Raw genomic sequence first — 20,690 nt, 5'->3', positions numbered from 1 at the left:
CAAACAGCGCAGCCCATAACACCTTGTCAGCGTAGCGTACCCTGCGCTATACCTAAGTCATGCTATAAGCACTCAGGAGATTTGTTTGCTTGTTGTGTACTTTTAAAGCGCTGCTTTTAGGCGGCCGTAAAGGTATACTAGAACTGGGCAGTGCACGCCGAGAAGCAACGGAGGGAGGAGGTCGGCGCAGCGATGACGGCGCGCAGGGACGGCAAGGGGCGCTGCGGGAAACAGTCATGCTCCTTCCCACTCGGACTGCCGTGTTGTCATACTATTTGTGATCGCGTGGTTCGCGTCGTCGCTTTGTTTTCCTGCAGTGTTTTTTTTTTTTTTTTTTAATGGTTGAGCGAAACGGATTGTATTTGGTGCTGTTCAATGCCATGTAGACAACGCGTGCAATGACGGAAAAACGGCGGGACAAGAAAGACAGGACGTGCTTTGCGCCGGGGCAGTGATTCCCCCCCCCCCCCCCCTTTGTTTTTCCGAAGGCACCCCCTTAATTCGAAACGACTCCTATATTCTCAATGCCGCCATCAACCCCTTCCCCCCTCTAAAAATTTAGACCCCCCCCCCCCCCCCCCTAATTTCAATTCCTGGGGAAACCCCTGTGCCGGGGCGCAACAGTGGCCACCGGTCCTGCAGAGAAGCCTTTCCTTTTTCGTGCCCCTCTCGAGTTCGATCAGCGTGAGACGCGGTCCCGCAACATTAAAAGGAGTGACAGAGACACTCTGCTTCACGGAATGCAGGCAGTCATGACATTCGTGCTCAAGTTTTTTTTTCGGACTTTCCGCACTCGGTAAAGTACCTGCTATAGGGTGTTTTCGCTGGCGGAATTTTGTTTACCATTTTCTTGTTGTGAGCTTTCTGGCGTGTGCCAAACTCGAGCATTCCAAGGATTTACATGCCCCTCAAATGCTAGAGCACAGACGCTTATGTCTGACGACGGTGGCATCATCTCTACCGGTTGCGATGTAATCTTTCAATGTAGTGAATCTGTTTAAAAAAAACTAACAACAAAATTGTGGATTGACGTCATGTGCAAACAACTGGGTCCTGTGCACGCTGACTGCATTAGAAAGGCTTGGAGAAGTGACTGGGAGAATGTGACATTGAAGGTTACGCCTCACATCAGCAAAATATTTTTTCTTAACGGCTTTGAAAAGATGAGGGTTGGCCCATTACTCCGTCTCTTCAATGAGGAGGTGCTAACAGGCCTCTATTTTACCGCAAGAAAATTGAAAGGTCTTGTGACCAAGCGCAAGATAGTGAGTCATTAATCCTGAAGATGTCGAAGCTCATCAAGATCATGACCTCACGCTGGAGAATGTAGAGGTAAAGAACTCTATAGGCGCCGACTACGGGGAAGCCCGGGAGCCCCCCTCTCCCGAGCTTTCGGGAAAAACAAGTACCATCGCCTCCGGATTCTTTGGGTGTACCTCATTAATCTTATCTGTGCGCTGGCGCCCAGTGTATAAATAAAAATTTAACTGTGCGACCTGGTGCCCACACATATCGATAGCTGGCGCTCAGTGGATAAAATATTTTAACTATTCAAACAGTCCTGTTCGAAGACCCTACGTATTACTAGCAAATACGATAAAGGCTAGTGCTGGAAATGTTTTCGAAAGCCCGTAGAAGTAGTTGCGAAAGACGACAGTGACACCACTAGAGCGTACCTGCAGCCTATCGAAGTAGACGAAATAATTTGTTTTGTAAGTCCCATTCAGTTTCCCCAAACGTTGAAGCAATTAATTACGGTAGTGCGCTTCAACCACTGAACTCACTTATCACAACTACAGTGACAGCAATAATATAGGGTCTCAAAAGCAGACATTTGTTTAGGTATCATGCCATCAGCGTGCTTATCCTACGTTTTCCAGGAGATTGCACAGGTTTGAGACGTCTCCTTCAAGAGACGTCCCGAACGTTTCCCGGGGGAGGGATTTCTGTCTATTCTGAACGCAACACTGTCAGCGCGAACAAGCGATCGCCGGTTTTTCTATGAGAAACCGAAGTATCTCAGCAAAGTTCTAAGTGCCGCAGAAAAAGCTCATTCGGGTCTATAATGCAGGTGATAAAATTTCGTCCTCGCTAAAACTCTTTCGAAGTACATTACTAAAAACCGCTAAGGTCGTGTTCGCGCTAGCAGTGTCGTGATGTTTACTGTGGCGTCCTGCCCGAGGATGGACGTCTCGGTCAAAACATTTAGCAAAGAAAGTACGATAAATAATATGTGCAACAGAAAAAATAAAGGTTACCGTAAAGCGTTAGCCGAACAATACGAAACAATCGAAGTGGGCTCAACGCAACCGCCATGGCAACATCGTCTGACCTGCCACCGCTCTTTGTCGTCCAACAGGCGCTCCTTCTGGGATCGCTGGGCTTGCTTTCATCGTCGTCACTTGCCGGGGCCTCGTCATTGCCTGATTGCGACACCAACACCTGCTTGCCGCATGTTATCGGCGGTTGGCACGACGTCGGTGGCATCGGGACGAAGACAGCGCCACCAACCGGAAGGCTCTGGAACACTGAACCATCGGACGCTTCCTTCAGTGGGCTTGGCGCAACCGCCACGTCAACATCGTCTATCATGCCATCGCTCTTTGTCGTCCAACAGGCGTTCCTTCTGGGATCGCTGGACTTGCTTTCCTCGTCGTCACTTGTCAGGGCCTCGTCACTGCCTCTTTGCGGCATCAACACCTGCTTGCCGCATGTTATCGGCGGTTGGCGCGACGTCGGTGCCATCGGAACGAAGACAGCGCCACCAAGCGGAAAGCTCAGGAACACTGGACCATCGAGCGCTTCCTTCAGTCGGCTCGGCGCAACCGCCACGGCAACATCGTCTGACATGCCACCGCTCTTTGTCGTCCAACAGGTTAGTGCACACATAAAGTGCAATTGTTTTCGAAGTAATTAGACGTGCATTGTTATCGTGCCGAGCCCAAAAGCGTTCTGTTGTTTGATGTCCGAGTGTTGTAAAATGTTGCTGCTCCTGTCCGGTGATGTAGAACAAAACCCTGGACCACAGACCAAAACTATGGATCCGGTTCAAGAAGTGCTTGATGCTCAAGAACTTATCGCCGCCGACGTACGGTTGATAAAAGAAACTCAAAGCCGGTTTCTACCTGAAGACCTGGAGCGAGATCCGGAAAACCAAACAAAAACAGAAGCCCTAAATCAAAAGGTTCTCAATGCACGGGAGCATATTTTGACCGATGTGCTATCGATAAAAGAAAAGCATGATCGACTAAGTGAGCGCATCGAGACCATGATTAAGCAGCTTGAGATCATTACAAAAAAGCAAGGTACAGATGCGGAACTTGTCGTACCACTCCAGGATGCCGTTAAGAGTATTAACCAAGTCACCTGTTCTCAGCAGGAAAAACTTGTCGACCTAGAAGACAGGAGCCGTAGGAACGACATTATTGTATTTGGTATTCCGGAACAGGAACAAGAAAGAGAAACCGATGAAATAATTAGGAAAAAGGTAATGCAGGATTTATCTCGGGGTTACCTGGGCGTTGATGTACAGTCGGTAGAAAGTATACATAGGCTTGGTGCTAAAAAAAAAAAAGAAACCGGAAAAACTAGGCCAGTTATCCTGAAGGATTATGATTACAATGAGAAGAGCGACGTGTTTAGAAATTGTATGAAACTCAAGGGCACAAAAATATCAGTGTCGAATTACTACTCACAGATGACGTCGTGCAAACATACTCTGCTCTGGAACAGTGCAATGGCAGAAAAAGAACAGGGAGCTAAAATAAAACTTGTTCATGATAAGCTGCAAGTCAAAGACGACACGTACGCGTGGGATGATGAAAAAAAAATGCCGTGTAAGAATAGGTGATTTTCCGGACTCCGAAACTGTGTCTACGTGACAGCGTGAAAATACTCTGACGTCATCTATTTTCCCTGATAGCCAGCTGGTAACTAGCGATAAAAAACGAGGTCATGATAAAGAAAAAATGTAATGGTAAACGTAGGGTTGTTTCAGAAAGGGTTTTTCCTGAAAATGCACATACTGCTTTGTTAGTGAATTGTTGCAGCGTAAAAAATAAGATTGAAGAGTTAAAGGCTTGATTCAAGTATTTCGTCCTGACCTTATTTTTAATACCGAATCATAGTCAGATGAAACAATACTGAATGCTGAACTTTTCCCTCCGTAATTTGACGTGTACAGAAGGGACAGAAATGGACAGGGGGGTGGGGTATTCCTCTTAGTTAGCAAGCCTCTAAACGGCGTAATGATTGATGTGAGAATGGAACAACTCGAAACGATGTGGTGCCGGATACAAACCCCCAATAAAGCAGATAGGGCAATTGGGGTCTTCTACCGTCCCCCTAAAACCGGTGTTGCGACCCTTCAGGCTTTGAACAATGTTGTTTCTCTCTTACCTGATCAGCATATATTTCTTGCTGGACATTGTAATCTCCCAGAGCTAAAATGGCATGGTGATGACACCCCTGTGCCAAGTGAGGCTGTTTATGCTGGATTTGATGATATTTTGACAACTTATGGTTTCAAGAAATTTGTCCAGGTCCCAACTAGAGCGACAATATACTGATCTACTGTTGTGTAAAAGTGAAATAGTTCATGATGTAGCCGTCCTACCAGGAATTAGCGACCACAAGATAGCCACTGCCAGCTTGACGTTCCCTCAGCTTTTCCGTGCCCAGGATAATGACCGAAACGTCTTTATGTACGATACAGGTAATTTTGTAGCTATAGAGAAAGGGCTGTCTGAATCTTTCGAAGATTTCGGGCTGTTCGCTCTAGAAAACAGTGTAGACGCTACATGGGAATTTTTCAAAAATCGTTTTGTTGGAATTAATAGGAAAATACGTTCCCGTTGAATAATATGTGCAAAAGCAATGAATGATAAGCCCTGGATGACAGCTGTCGTAAAAGAGGTGATAAAAAAGCGCAGACGTGGGTATAAAAATTATAAATTACGCCCTTGTATATCGGCAGCCGCAGAGCTAGAGAAACTGAATGTAACCTATAAGGAAGCTATTACCACTGCAAAACGCGAGTATTTTGATAAACTTTCCGATGGCATGTGACTTAGTAGCAAGTAATTTTGGAAATATCTCAGAAAGACGCGTAAGGAGAACATGGGAATTCCAAATATACTGTACCTTGCGGAAGTAATTGAAGCAAGTTACAAAAAATCAAGCTGTTTTAATACATACTTCCAGTCTATTTTTGCCTCCAGCGTCAGAACTCATTCTTACCCCCCTCTCAATGAACAAATTGTGAATCAAATGCCACCGGTCGTCATCAGTGTAGAAGGGATAGAGAAGTTCTTAGATGAGCTTGATATTAGAAAGGCTGTAGGTCCCGATGGTTTGTCACTGAGAGTTTTAAAATTATGCTCATTTGCTGTGTCTCGCTACTTAGGGGTTATTTTTTGTAAATCGCTGGAACAAAGTGTACTCCCAGGTAAATGGACGATGACGTGTGTTACGCCAATGCATAGGCACGAATCAGAACACAATGTAGAGAAATATCGCCCGATATCACTGAGCTGCATATGTTGCAAGAAGTTAGAGCATATTGTTTATAGTAATGTTGTGAGACATTTCAACACAAATAGATATTTCTCTTCTACTCAACATGGTTTTAGAAAGGGCCTCTCATCCGCCACGCAGCTCGTAGAACTTTATCATGACTTGGTTTCAACTGCTGAGGGGGGAGGAGAAACGCACGCCATTCTTCTTGATTTACGCAAGGCCTTCGATAAAGTGTCTTTCCCTTTGCTGCTACACAAACTAAGCTCCCTTACCCTTGATGAAAACATATACTGTTGGATTGAAAATTACCTTTCTGGGAGAAAGCAGTGTGTCGTCACAAACGGTTCAAGCTCAGATCTTGTTGATGTGACTTCTGGCTTGCCGCAGGGTTCAGTGCTGGGACCCCTTTTATTTCTTGTATTTATAAATGACATATCATCGACCATTAACTCGCCAATAAGGCTGTTTGCGAACGATTGTGTTTTGTACAGCAGGATGATTCAGCTTTTTGCAGTCAGACCTAGATAAAATATCGGATTGGTGCAGGATTTGAGAGTTGGGCTTAAATGTGGAAAAGTGTGTGCAAGTCACTTTTGGGAGGAAACGTAACCCTGTCCCATCATGCTATTTTATTGATGATCATAGATTAAGCAATAACACTGATGGTAAATATTTGGGGATTACTTCGTCAAGCACCCTTTCTTTTAATGTTCATGTCACTGAAACTACTAAGAAAGCCAGCCGCACTCTAAATTTTCTTATTCGAAATTTATGCGGTGCTTCACAGAAACAAAAAGAGACTGCCTATTGCTGTTTGGTAAGAACTACACTGGAACACGCATGTGCGTTGTGGGATCCGCATCAGAAGTACCTTGCAGATAATTTAGAAAAACTTCAAAACCGTGCGGCGAGATTTGTAATAGGAAATTATAGTAGAAACAATAGTTTAACAGAGACTGAATATGTACCTGATTGGGAAACTTTATTGTCAAGGTCCAAAGATTTTCGATTCAGGTTCTTGCTCGCAATTTTTAATGATGTGACTGGTATTGATACAAGCCACTACATAAAATTATCTAACTACATTTCAAATCGTGTGGATCATTCCAGAAAAATAAGGGAAATGCCTTGTAGAACAGATTATAAGAGGAATTCATTCTTCCACACACAATCGCTCAGTGGAACCTGTTACCAGAGTCTTTTCTTATTTGTGACGACGTGGGACCATTTGTCTTAGGAAATGAGCTTGAATTTTAATGTTGTTTATATATGTTCAAAGTTTATGTATTTTCTTTATTGACAGCCCTGGGCCCGTTTGCTCGAAGCTGGTTAACTAACCGCGGTTAACCGGATTTCCCTACGAGGGGGAATTTTAGGTCACGTGACCTGCAGAGTAGGGACGCCGGAGTCAAATAGTACCTAGCATCAGACAATATGGCTGCTACGGCTGCTCGTCATGCTTGGGAACATTTATTTTTACGAAGATGCGTCCTCCTCGTGCCACGGAAGGAACATGTCAACACAGAGTCTACAGTCGGAGTCGACGGCAGCTCGCCCACCGCCGGACGGCGAGCATGCTGTGGAAGCAGGGCTACGCTTGACTGGTCACGTCAAGTTCGAGTTCACGCATCGCCCGTGGACATGTTTCAACGAATGGTACAGTCAGCGGGATCTTCAAAATATATTACCTAGGTGAGTGCCGCGATGTTTCACGAGAAAGTTACGAGATCGTACCGCTATCAAAATGTCATGTCCGCAGATCTTGCGTTGTAATCAACGTCCAGCTTTCTTTTTTTTTCACTTTTGAAACCTACCTTGAGCCGCAGTCGCTTGGTAGTGAAACAAATCCCTCCGAAAAACTGCCTCTAATCGCGGAGTCTGGTTTATAGTACAGTTCGCCGTGTATTGTATTTGCAGCGCATCCACAGCACCGACGACCCACTTGCAGCGGGAGACGGTTCAACGAAGGCAAGATGTAGACTAAAAACTTTCCTCGGAAGCAAATATCCGTTACCTCAATATAAACTGCCGGCACGGATGCCGGACTTGTACAACTGGGAAATAAACAAAGCTTCTATCATAAAAAAGTGTCCATGTTTTCTCTTGCGCCTGTCTTTCGTCAATTTATTTTGTATTGGGATTATAAGGAGAGACATAATTACGTAGCAGACGATCACAACCAATCTAAAATCGAAAATGAGTCGGGCGACATCAAGCATCAGCATGAAACGGCGGAGGAATTGGACATTGGATGAACAATTACAACTAATTTGGGTAGTGGGCAAGCGAAAATATCAAATTATAGGGAAGTTCAGTGCTGCGATCACGACCCAAACAGAAAGACAGGCATGGACTGTTTGCGCACCCCAGACCAATTACAGCAGTGTTCGAAGAACCTTTTAAAGACCAGATTGCTGTACAGCTTATACAAGCACGAACAGCGCACAGGTAAGTTCATTGTGTTCTTAAGTTAAAAAAATATTGCATTGCTTTAGTGATACTATATGGACAATCAGACCTAGCAACATGCATGTGGACATTTGTATATTCGTGCACCTTTGCCCTCTGCTGGGAGTCGACTTGTCGTCTTCTAAGAACAGCAGTAAAAGCAGTGTTACAGCATCAGAAGACCATTTATTGCAGTTTATGTACAAGTTCGACACAGGCTGTCTGGAAGTCGTAAAACCGTTCTAGTGGAAGACCCAAAACTTTGGACACAATATTAACACACACTTTTAGAGCACAATGGTCTAGGCCAACCGAGGCCGACAGGCCAAACTGTAAAGTAAAAATTGCATGATTACATAGTCCACAGTTTCAGCAATGTTATGTCACAGTTACTGAATGTTTAAAAGAATGCCTCATGCAGTATTTGTTTATTTTGATTTTCCCATGAATGTTTCATTTACATACTTGGTTGAACAGTGAACCCCACCTCCTTTGTTTTTGCTCATGACTCGAGTAAGTAGTAGACGAGACGAAATTACTATGCCTTAATTCATAGGTGCTGGGCCAAACCCCCATGTCTTGACGCCCCTCGTCGAAGCCGTCCTCGAGACGATCGGCGAGGACTTTCCCAATCTGTGCGGGTTTGGTTGCCACGATAGGCGACACTGAAGAGTAGGTGACTGGTTTCTAGACCCGATTGTGTGACGAGTAAATGGTGCTAAGGAACCGGTCATAGTAAAGCAGAACTGTTGCTCCAGGCGAAGCTCTAAAAGGCGAGGAGAAATGTTGATAACAAGATGGGGATGATGCCATTTGAATAGCATTACTGCCGAGTACCTTTATATAAAGATCAGAGGCCAGATTCCCGAAACATTCTTACGGCAAAAAAAGTTAGCAAATTTATCTTGCGACAAAGTTACAAAATTTTGAGTATTCCCGAAGCAAAATGTTTTTAAGTTTTGCGCACATTTCGACGAACTCTGTAACTTGCGCAAAACTTGCGAACATTTTGCTTCGGGAATACTCAAAAGTTTGTAACTTTGTCGTAAGATAAATTTACAAGCTCTTTTGTCATAAGAAAGTTTCGGGAATCCGGCGTCAGTTTTATTTCAACCACAAAAGTTCAAAGGCGGGTCGAAGTATAAGTCACGAAACCGTCTTCCAGAGTACACTCCAAGATTTGACAAGACAAAGCGCTACCAAATTTCTCATTATTTTCAGCAAGGCTGAGAGTTTTACCGAAGCTACAAATTTATGAAATAGGACGGCACGCAATGAAAAATCAGGAGGTAAAGCTGTTTACCATAATCTAATAAAAATTAAATGCAACAAAGTGGAAATGGCTTTTTTATGCTAAACGTAATAGGTTTTCAATATGTAAATTAAAATATCACACACAGTGCAACCATCCTGTTGCTAGTTTTACCAACTTAGGAAAATTGGCTCAAACACTACCTTCATTCCAGTTGTGAAGTTAACGACTCCCATGATGGTAACCTGTGCGAGTAAAATCAATGCCAGTGAAACTATGTGCTGTAATGTTTAAAGTTGTCCTATCAATGTGCACAGCGCAACGAGATTTGACTGGAAATGTGACCACTAATTTTAATAACTGTTAATCACATAACTACACAGCTGCATTAGAACCTTTAGCAGTGAAAGTGTATGAACACATGCCTGCAAATACTCTTCACAACCAAATGCGCATTTTCCCACACCATGTATTGGGCAATTGTACAAGAAGTAACGACACAGTGATCTGACCTCAAGCCCGCATGTCAGTATATAAACCAACTTAGCTAGCAAACTTTGTCCTCTGCACCAACACGTATAAATACATTTTGGCCCAGCATCGGCATATTTATCAGGGTTACAAACTATGCACAGTGTGTTCTCTTTACCCATACTGACAAGAACAAAACCTGACCACTTTTTACACATGCATTTGTCGCAGCTCCAGGGGAATAGATCCACAGCCTGGTCCCTCTGGGAGCGGAAGTGCTGTACGAGAGTCTGTCACAGGAGGCGGTGCAGCGGGCTCCAACGAATGTGCCGTACAGCTGACGTTGGTGCAGGGAGGCTTCACAGCGGTTCCTGCAGGAGACAGAGAGGCAGCAGCAGCTGGAGGGAGCGAATCTCCTGCTGGAGAAGGGGTGCACAGAAAGGGTGAAACAAGCTGCCACGGCCACGATCGCAGCAGCAACTGCTGCACAGGAGTTCTATCATCAGTCAAAAAATTAGTAGAGGAACGAAAAAACTATAAAAATCTTTAATTGGACTGGGAACACAGCGTGCAGAATTGCAAATCAAATTGTTAAAAAAAACAATTAGGAGAAGAGTAAACGTTGACATATTACGCTGTTTCTAATTTGCAATTTGAATGTATTTGTTTACATATGACAAAGCCAACACAGCTGCTGAGAAATAAAATTCATTTTACTTGCAACTGTCGATAGATTTCTGAATTCAGATCTGCTATAGTCCGTCTCGTCCTACGATGGACTGCCCAATGCTACAGGCCACCGGGTCCAATCACGAGCCTGTTTGAAACCATGTGGTATATTTGCTATGGGCCCTAGTCCTTCGTCGGGTGAGTTGAAATATAACTAAAGCATGTACAGTGTATTAAAAATTTTATATATCAACATTGTATCACAGAGGATAAGTTCTAAAAGGTATGTCTGACGACTTTACATCATTGGGAGTACCTTGCCAGCACAGTGCACTGGCACTCAAGACCATGCGAAGCAGCATGCGCAATATATTATACTTACGCTCAACCGATGAACTGGCTAATGATGGCGTACCAAGCCTCATTGCTTTCGTCACGACCCCCTGCCACGGGCTCGACGGGAACGTCTTCGGGGAGGACAGTCCTTGGCATGCTGCAAGGGTATGTCTTGGCCAGGTTGTGCAGGACACAGCAGGCAACAGTGATGTCACAGCATCTCTCTGCTGCATCCTCAACTCAGCTTAGAGGCAGTGGAACCTACGCTTGAGCTGGCCTATCGTCCTGCACAGTGTATAAATAGAGCAAGATCTGTTATCCTTTCGAAGCGGTTTAACAAGAGCATCTAATGGGGTCGGCATGTGATGTCTATCATCGCTCCAGCCCATTGAAAACATGGTATTATGCCTAATATTTTATATTTTTGCTGGACTACTTTAACATAGTAATGATATGCAAATTTTGTTAAGATACCAGTGATGTGATTGGTCCGAGTCATTTTGTCGCAGCTCTTGGAGCAGTCAAAAGTCAATTTTGGAGCAACAAAAAGAACTTCTGTAGCATAAGCACACATTAATTTTTATTCATACCAATGCAAGCATTATGTCAAGCTTAATTTTTCGGCCTGTCCAACTAAAAGTCAATGTCTACATTGCCTTCTCACATACATTCAAACCTTTGTTAGCATCAACTGCACAGCGGGAGTCCCTCAAACACAAAACTATAGTGTTTAGTTGCATAGAGAAGCACCATGACAAGGTGACAAGAAGGTGAGTGATGAAGGACAGCACAAACTGCTTTGAATGGTTATTTTAGGTACTGAATGCCACTGAAATAGTACAATGACATTGATCACATAAACTGATGCTTCCTTCAAGTTCTAGAGGTTGTAATAAAACTACAATTTATAATTCAGATAAAAAGCAAAGCACTTGTCATTTGATTATCAACATAAATTACATTTTATCTGTAGAACTTCGTAGCAAAAAAGGCACGTGAACGAAACTTAAAAACAATTCTGCCGAACTCATTCAGGTTCTTCCCGAGATTCCATCCACTGCTCCTGTCAATTTAGTTCTAATCTACTCATACCTATAGAAAATTGATAGCTAAACAAATGAGTTGGCATAAATAAATAAACATACAAAAGAGCACATATAAATGTTCTTGCGATACCGAGGTACCCTTACTAAATCTTGAATTCGAAAAAGGTACCGCTAGGATCTCACAATCTATCATATTTACGAGCTGAAGTTGTATTCAGGAATTGTGTTGCGTCTCGCTTTGGAGGAGTACTTTCCGCTTAACACGGAGGTGCGCTGCGGCGAAGCAGGACATGCAAAATCGCGATGCCTACTCCGTGGTGTTTGCTTCTCTGCAGTACACCAGAGCGCGGTGAAAAGCGCACTCAACGACACTAGCTAACCCTCCAGAGTAAACAGACCACTAAAATGAAAATTATTACGAAACTTCCAGATACTGTATGTCAGTCATACAAAATGTGATCGAATAGTATGGTATTTGAGACGATAATCAAAAGTTTTGAAAACCTGAACACTTGCGTAAGCGTATCATAACGGTCCGGCCGGGCAGCGAGGCCCGAGCTATTATATTTTCAGTATTTTTAAAGTGACATTATGTTTTGGCAGTATGTTGCAGCAAATTCCTCACATTTTGGTTAAATATAGCAGAAGGTAGCAGGGTAATCAGTTCGGGGCAAATGGCGCAGCAATCGCATCAGTGATATAATGAAAACGTTCTTCGCAAAAACCTGCAAAGAAAATGCAGTTTGAGATAAGAAGTATTTAAGAGGATATGTTTGAATATGTCTGTACTCAAACTGTCCAAAAACAAGACCTGCATAAGCCAATGTGTAATTTGTGTTTCATATTGTAAAAATTGTTTTTTTTTTCTATGAATTGCTTTACATTTAGGCATTTCTAACAACTGCTATTTTTTTTAAAGTATGAACTTCTAGTAAAAACTTGTAGGTTAATAAACCCAGTCATACAGCACCAACAGGAAGGATATCTTTCAGAGAACTTCTATTCTGGAATACAAACAGAAAAGAGCGAATGAAATAGAATAATTAATGTGACATATAGAGTTAGCTGACAAATGGTTGAACCTTAGAATAAACAATACAGGCTGTGGAAGTAGGTTATAGCCAGTAGCATAAATAAGGTGGAGTAGAGATACGCCTTCCTTTCCTTGCTTCTGAGCAGCCGTAGCCTTCTATGCAAGAACATAAAAATGGTAACAAATGTAAAGTGCAGGCACAACCATATGAAAAAGTTTAGGTGCCTCAAGGTGCCGAAACCCTGAAGCGTCGAACAAGGACGCATAGCCTGGCTTTACCGCTCCACGATGCTCCTCGTTGTGCTATGTGACGCAATGTAGGCAACCTCCACTGCTGATGATGGAGAGAAGAAGGGCGTCATCAACCATAGCTTGCCAGGTGCAGCCGCTATCTCCAAGCAGTAGACCATCGTAAACGCCATCGGCCAGCTTGCCTGACACCGAGCCGTCTGTGAATACCCTAGAGTCGTGGGTGCTTCCAGGCATCAACAGCACCCACGACCGAAGGAAGCCCACCGACTTCAAAGAAGGCCTGTTACAAGGCATGGCCCTCAGCTTCACCTGGCCACCTGCATTGTAGATGAATCTGAGTCAGTCTGTAGCACTATGACATTAAAAGCGATGGTATCGTCGTTGTGATCACATGCTTAGAAATAACACACCTATCATTCATCCTCATCAATAGCGGGCAATAAAAACCTTGTCCGCACAATAACAGTACTCAGTAGCCGCAAGACTAGCTCAGTAGCACCAAGTGCATAGTGGGGAGTGTAGAAACCATGCTGTTTATAAATATGTGCACTACTACTTTATTTGTAGTTTCGTTGCACTTGCACCTGCAACAATAATAGGTACTAAGGGCAGGGTTGGGCAGAAATACTCAAGAATGTATTTGGAAATACAAATACTGGGATACATTAAAATAGTAGCTAAAATACTGATACTAAGATATATATGTAAAAATGTATCGCGATACGGTATCGGAAATACATTTTAAAAAGAGGCAAAAAGTATTTGGAAATACAAATACGGGAATACATTTGAGGGAGGGCAGAAATACAAATACAGAAATACTGATAGTGCAATACATTTTCCAAATTTTTGAGACGCCAACTGAGATGAAGCTTGAAGTGGAAGTTTTCGATCCCGAAATTACTTTCCTGTAGGCTTGGCACTTTGCCTTAAAGCTAGTGATTTCGGACGACAAGGAGCCTTCAATGGGCCCAAAAAAAAAACGTTCCATCAAGGGCTGACCGCGGTCCCTCCCCTGACATCCTGTCTGTCTTACGAGAGAATCGTGTCAACATTGATCACATGACGTCACGGTGGAATGAACTAGTATTCTTGATCTGTAGGTGTGGCCTTGTGCATGAAACTTTATCATGCTGCTGTATGAAAGGACAATACGTACCTTCGTTGTAGGTTACCTAATTGAAGATCGTGCAGGCAGTGTCATTTGGAATTTTTGAGAACAGTGGACCACCTGAAGCATCTTGGAATACATGTCTTATCTTCTGTTACGGTTGAAAAAACGATACGGTAGCATCCCTGTTCTGAAGGCTCCTACTGCCGACCCTCCGCCACTGACGGACGGATTGCAGTCCTCAAGTTTTGCCTAGCATTATCCAAACAGAGACCTCGTGGATTGCGAGTTGATACTGCCGGCACAGGTGCGAGCTGTCCGAGAAACAGCGGGGTCGAGACGAGTCGCGGGAGTACGTAGTCTGGGGTGGCACAGCGAGGCCACTTCTGACCTCCTTCTGGGTTTCGGATCACCAGAGCAGCGAATCACGTTCACGTCGGCTAACGACGTGCCCTTCAGCCGTGCAATGTTACGGGCGCAGCCGCAGATGCATTCGAATATGTGTTGAACTTCACTGCGTGAGTCTCCCTACTATTTCAAGCCAATCACTGCCAGGCTCGTGCTGCAACGGAATGTGACTCAGCTTTGCCGGCTGGGTGTACTTTGTACTCTAAGACGAGAGAGACGGTTAGCAGCGGGCATTGGACGCCAGCAAACAATGACTCAAGAAATCCCTACCAAGGACCTGCGGCAGAAGATGCTCTGACTCCGCTCCTGGCACGCCACCTGGTTCGAGTCCCCGACTACGCAACACTTCTCAGAAGAGAGAAGAGGACACAGAAAATAGTTTGGAGGATCAAAAGGAACCTTGGTCAGCATAGTAACAATGCCCCAGCACCTCCTTGACTCTGGTGCCCTCAGAAGTAAAAAAAAAAAAAAAAAAAAAGAAATGCGTTTTGATTTGTTTCTTTTTTGTTTTCGGGGGGTGGGGGAGTATTTCTCAAGAAATGTAGCGAAAATACTATTCATCCTGATTGTATCGCGATACAAAGAAGCATTCCAAATGTATTTCGATACAGGGATACAGATACTGGTGATAAAAGTGTATCGCGATACAGAAATACAGATACGAAATGTATTTCTGAAATACTATCGCGATACATTTGTATCGCGATACTGCCCAACCCTGACTAAGGGAGTCATTTTGTACACTCCAGTTGGTTCGTGTAATTTTACTGCACAGTTGACTGGTCTGCATGTCACGCTCATAACCAAAAAACAAATATCGAGTGCTGAAGCAACACTATTAATGTTCTTTTAAGGAGGTACCAGTATACGGGGGGACCGATACGCTGGCAGATATTCATGCTAGCAAGTCAACAGCTTAAGAAACAAAAACTGAAGGGTCATTGCACAGGTGGTGCGCCGTAAATAAATTGCAGAATATGTGTGCTAAGAAGACCACTTTCAACGAACTCAGGTGTTCACGCACCACAATTTCTATACAAACGGTTTCTGCAATAATGGTGATTGTTCATCGAGCAATCTAGGCCCAGGCTTTCTTCTTGGAAAACTGACATGCACATGCGCCTAGCATGGGGACGCGCCAGGAGATGATCCAAAACACTTACCCTATGAAGTCTCGGGCACGACGTGACAAGGCCAGAGTCTCCTGCCTCACAGTCCGCGAAGCAGTTGAGACATGCACGGGGATGTAGTCCCCTGCCGTGATGAGGAAGTTCTCCGTGGCGTAGAACTACAGAGCGACAATGACCTGCTGCTCTGCAGAGAGGACGCGGCTGCGAGGCGTCGGCCGCTCCAAGTCCGGGCGCAGTGGGTCGGCGAGGAACACAATGCCCGCGCGACCGAATCGAAAGCGCTCCTGCAGTTCGTCCTCGTCGAACCCCTCCAAAGGGTTCAAGCGGTCACGGAACACACGCTGCCGTCCCCTCATCACAACAGCGTACTGGGCGAACACGCGCTCTCTTCGATGTCGGCGTCGCGTCACAGTCGACATTGCGTCCCTTATCTTCGCCAATCCGTCCGCAAATCAGTTGTCAGTCAGTCGGCGGGCGAGTCGGCGGGTCGGTTGGGAAAACGGCAGAGAAGTCAAACAGTGAAAATCAGCTGATAACTAAAGCGCGGAAAACGTGCGTTGCAAGATACGTGAACAAAACAACAAATCTATAAAGACCGTTGCCAGAACCGAAATCAACGCTGTAAACTTATGCTGTGTTTGGCAAAACAATACATGCATCAAAATATTTATGATATTTTGAAGTATATATATATATAGATATATTATGCAAAAAAGAAACACTACGATAAGATGTCGGTTTTATTTTTTTTAATAAAGACAAAACTAGCGAAAAAGTTTCCTAAAATGCTATTTGTTTGCTTCGACCGGCAGGTGGCGGGAGCAACCGCATAATAATAAAGCACGGAGAAATTGTGCATCGAGCTTTTGTCAAACGCGGCTCGGTACTCGGAGGTACCTAGGTAGGGAAACTCGGTTAACTTTTAACCGCGGTTAGAGTTAACCAGCTTCGAGCAAACGGGCCCTGGTTGTATATTCAAGTGTTCGTTCTGTATTATTTTATTGAGTGTACTAATCCATGGGCTGTACCTGCTATAATGCAAAAATTTTCGGCGCTGGGTTTTTTTTTTTTTTTTTTGTAAATAAATAAATAAAAAAAACATGCGGAACGCCAACCCAGCCAAGCGTTACCGCTGCCTGCGCTCCGCACTCCGGCAGCAACATTACTGGATCGGAGAAGTTGACAAGGTCCGAGTAAAAAAACATGGCCTCCGAGATCCCGTAGAGCGCGAGAGGCCCAGAAAAGAAGTGACGCGCTGCCATTCACTGCCGCGTAGCGGCGCTCGTATCCAAGCCCGCCCGAACCGGTCTGTCTGACTGGCCGCGATACCCTTGGATACGCCGTGAAACATCGTTTTTGTGTGGGTTCACAAAGTATATTACTAAGTGCTGTTGCCAGTGTCATAATGTCCGGTTTCAGAAAACATTTGCTGGGACTTTTGAGGTAAATTTACGCCCGCAGGGCTTTCTTAGTTTTGGCAGTTTTCCGACATTCGGCACCAAGGCAAGCAGCTCGGAGAAATGGCTGCGTCTATCATTCGTGGTTTCCGGCACATGGAACGTTGCGTTTTGGTCGCTTGCGGATTAAAATACCGTTAACTTCTCTCTTCTGGTCTCCTGTGCTCATGTCAGAAGTTTAAGCGTAAACTGCTACATACACACAAAAGCCGCATTAGAAAAGAATGACAATTTGAAGACGTCTTGGTCATTTGAAAGAATTGGGCTGTTTATTTTTGTATTTGTATTTGGCTTCGTCGAGGCCTGCTACTTGTGAAAACAACGGAGTTATTCCTCTCGCGTGCTCTTTATGTGCGTGACCTGACAACCTCGCTCCCATGCGTGCGCGCGCCATTTCAGAGACGTGTGACTAAGGGGTAAGAATTTTAAGACATCACCTCCGATCAGCTGATCAGCGCAGATTCGTATGTGTATATTTGTGGTTTTACATGTGAAGGTGATGGTAGATATTAGAACCGTTATTTTGTAGTAACTGCTACCCCTACTGAACAAAAGCATTTGGCGCCTGTATGAAAATAAACGGGTCCATACCGGTAACAGTTTAGCCATACCGGTCACCGGTTTGCCAAAGGGGTCCCCGTATGAGCCATAACGGTCACCTATTTGGGCAAACTGGTCACTTCTTTGGCAAACGGGTCACTCGTCGGGGCAAATGGGAGACTCGTTTGGGCAAAGTTGTCGCACGTTTGCTCAAACCGGTGTACATGTTGCACAAGTGGGTGACCGGACCGCCAAACTGTACCGGTTTAATCAAACGGATCTCGGGAGCCCGTTTGATATTGAACGTACAGATTGGCGGCCTGGGCACGCCTAGCTGTTTGAGCCGTGGCAGCCAATGTTTCCGGAAGGCTGGCTGATTTCAGATCGTGCACGTAATGCAAGTAATTGTATTTATATTTTAAGTGCGCTGATGTGCGCTTATACTGCAACTAAAACGAACACATTTTTTTTTTTTTTTTACGTAAACGCGCGACGTTCGTGAGCCGATATTTTTGACAGAACTTTAAAACTTTGTCCATCTTTTTTGCCTCAATTTTCTTATTCAGCTAGAATCTCTCTCGCAGAAGACGCGACCGCATGAAAGAATGTACTTCTAGAGTCCGTTTCACTTCATTTCAAGACGCGGCGACGGTAGCGCGAAACACGTGCATGCAAGAACATCGAGCATTGCGAGAGCACGCCCGCCGTTGCAGCAGTCAAATTACGAGCTCGTGCTGATTGCTTTTTTGGCTCGAGCGCAAGCCGAGCTCATGGCCGATTCCACTTCCAGCGTGCGTGCTGAAATGCGCGCGTTTCGCCTGCTTTCCAAGGCTCCAAACGCGACATGCAGTGGCAACTCCAAGAGAGAAGAAAAGCGCGTGTACAGCGGTCCGTGCACGCTCTCCCCTCGCATCGACTGCTTTGCCACAAAAAGCCAACCGCAAGTTTTTTTGTTTTTTTCTTTCCTTTTTTTTATAGAAATCATGAGAAGAGGGTTGCGAGGGAGGGGGGTGGGCCTTAGGGTGGGGTGTCCCGGTGCTTTGCTCCTTGACCTTGCCGTCGCCCCCTTCCTCCTCTCTGGTCGGCTCTGTCACGTGACCAAAGAGAGGGTAGGGCACGCTCCACGCTGAGTGATAAGCATAGCCAGATCCGGCTGCGCGCGCGTTGACAGTCGCTTGTTTCTTTGTCTGTTTGTTTTCCGTTGCAACTAACCAACCTCCGAGACGATACCCATTTAGGGCTAGCGACTCCGAATGGCACGTTCAGACGTGTGGTCACGTGCCAGGTCGAACGGGCACCCGTATCAAACGGGCACCTGTGTCAAACGGGCATCCATATCAAATGGGTACCGTTTCGAACGGGTATCGTTTCAAACGGGTCGACCAGTTTGAATTTCAAATGGTTTTTTTCAGTAGGGCACGCATAGCTAGCCGTACACAACACCTGCCGCAAATGGCGGTCTTGATCGCATTCATTTGGCTGAAATGAGTTTCTCTGCCCGCGAAACACCGCTTCCAACTGAGAGAATACTTTCTTTACAGAGGAAAGCGTTAGAGCTGGATATTAAGAGTACTTTATCTCTTAAATCAGAATATCACAATTGCTTTCTTCGAAGATGTATCTAAGCCCGAAAAAAAAGACAAAAAAGTAGTCGGTGCATAGGTTTACTTTGCTGCATAAATTTCCGTAGAACTACGGCCCCACCTGAAGAAACGTCCGCGGCCTCCAGCCGCATGACGATGTTGGGTGCGCAAGAGGCGAATGCCCGTAGTTCGCAGTCAGGTACAGGCAGATGTGCAGCTTCCCGCTCCACCATCTCGAAGGCGGATGTGCGGAGCTGCGTGTGATTGTTTTTAACGCATCGCCAAGTCGCGGGAGAGAGTCGTGTGCAATGCCCGTGCCGCAGACCACGCGAGTTCGACAGCTCGGTCACTGTCCAGAACGATGAGCGAAGATTGTGTAATAACGGCTGCCGGAGCGGCGTCTATCTCGATTTCAATCAGAGAGGAGCGCTTCGCGTTGAAGCGAGCAGACGAGCAAGCCAGCAGTTACGAAAGGACGCGCGTTCGCACTGCGCGATTCTCGGCTCTAGTGTTATCGGCCAGGGAGCGCTCTAGTGTTATCTGTGCGTCGCCACTTCGGTGGTCTGGTTTTCATGACATCGACCTCCCAACTTTGCACCCTTTCCTGGCGTGGAGAAAGACGTAATTTTACGTCAAAAAATATTGAGCAACTTTGTGAAACTAAACAGGTTCATACCGGCAACCGTTTTAGCCACACCGGGTACCCGTTTAAGCGATACCGGCCACCCGTTTGGGCAAAGGGGTCACCCGTTTGGGCAAATGGGTCACTCGTTTGGGAAACGGCTCGCGTGTCTGTTCAAGCGGATTAAGGGTTTAGAAAATTGGCTGACCGGTGACGTCAAACTGCACCGGTTTAATCAGACGGCTCTGCCGTTACGCGGTGAGCCGTTTGGTACCGAAGTAAAGAGAGGCGGCACGGGAACGCCTGTTTGACCCACGTGCACCCCCGAGAAAGTTGGTTCGAATACCAGTACAGATGTCGCCAGGGCAGGCAGAGTAACGACGTAGGAATCGGGACGCGAGAGCCAACTATGCCTTGATCTGGCCGTCCGCACTCGCTCTGTTGAAATAGGAGCGCAGGACTTTCGAACACCACTAGCTTGATGAAACGCTGATTTGTCGCCGCGAATCCTTTGCCCTTCAAACGCCTGTAAAGCCGTTTCAGCGTTTCGCGTACCCTACGCAGCGCCTTTAGCACCCGTTTGCGAAGCATCGCAACCTGCCTTCTTCGAGCGCCGTCGGTTTCACCGTCGTGGTGCGTCATGTTCCCGGTGGTTAATAAAAACAGTACTCGCATTTAAGTCGCGACGATGAATTACCGGCGCTTTCAGTGCTCGGGCGGTGCGCCGAGCACTGAAACGGCGCCTCTGACGTTCGCAGGGCTAATTATTCTCAATGTCCAGGCAACATCCTGCATCATCTACAAGCTCATGATGC

Source organism: Ixodes scapularis, unplaced genomic scaffold (genome assembly GCF_016920785.2).
Source record: "Ixodes scapularis isolate PalLabHiFi unplaced genomic scaffold, ASM1692078v2 PGA_scaffold12__126_contigs__length_90152505, whole genome shotgun sequence".
Taxonomy (NCBI): Eukaryota; Metazoa; Arthropoda; class Arachnida; order Ixodida; family Ixodidae; genus Ixodes; species Ixodes scapularis.
This window is presented reverse-complemented; position numbering follows the sequence as displayed.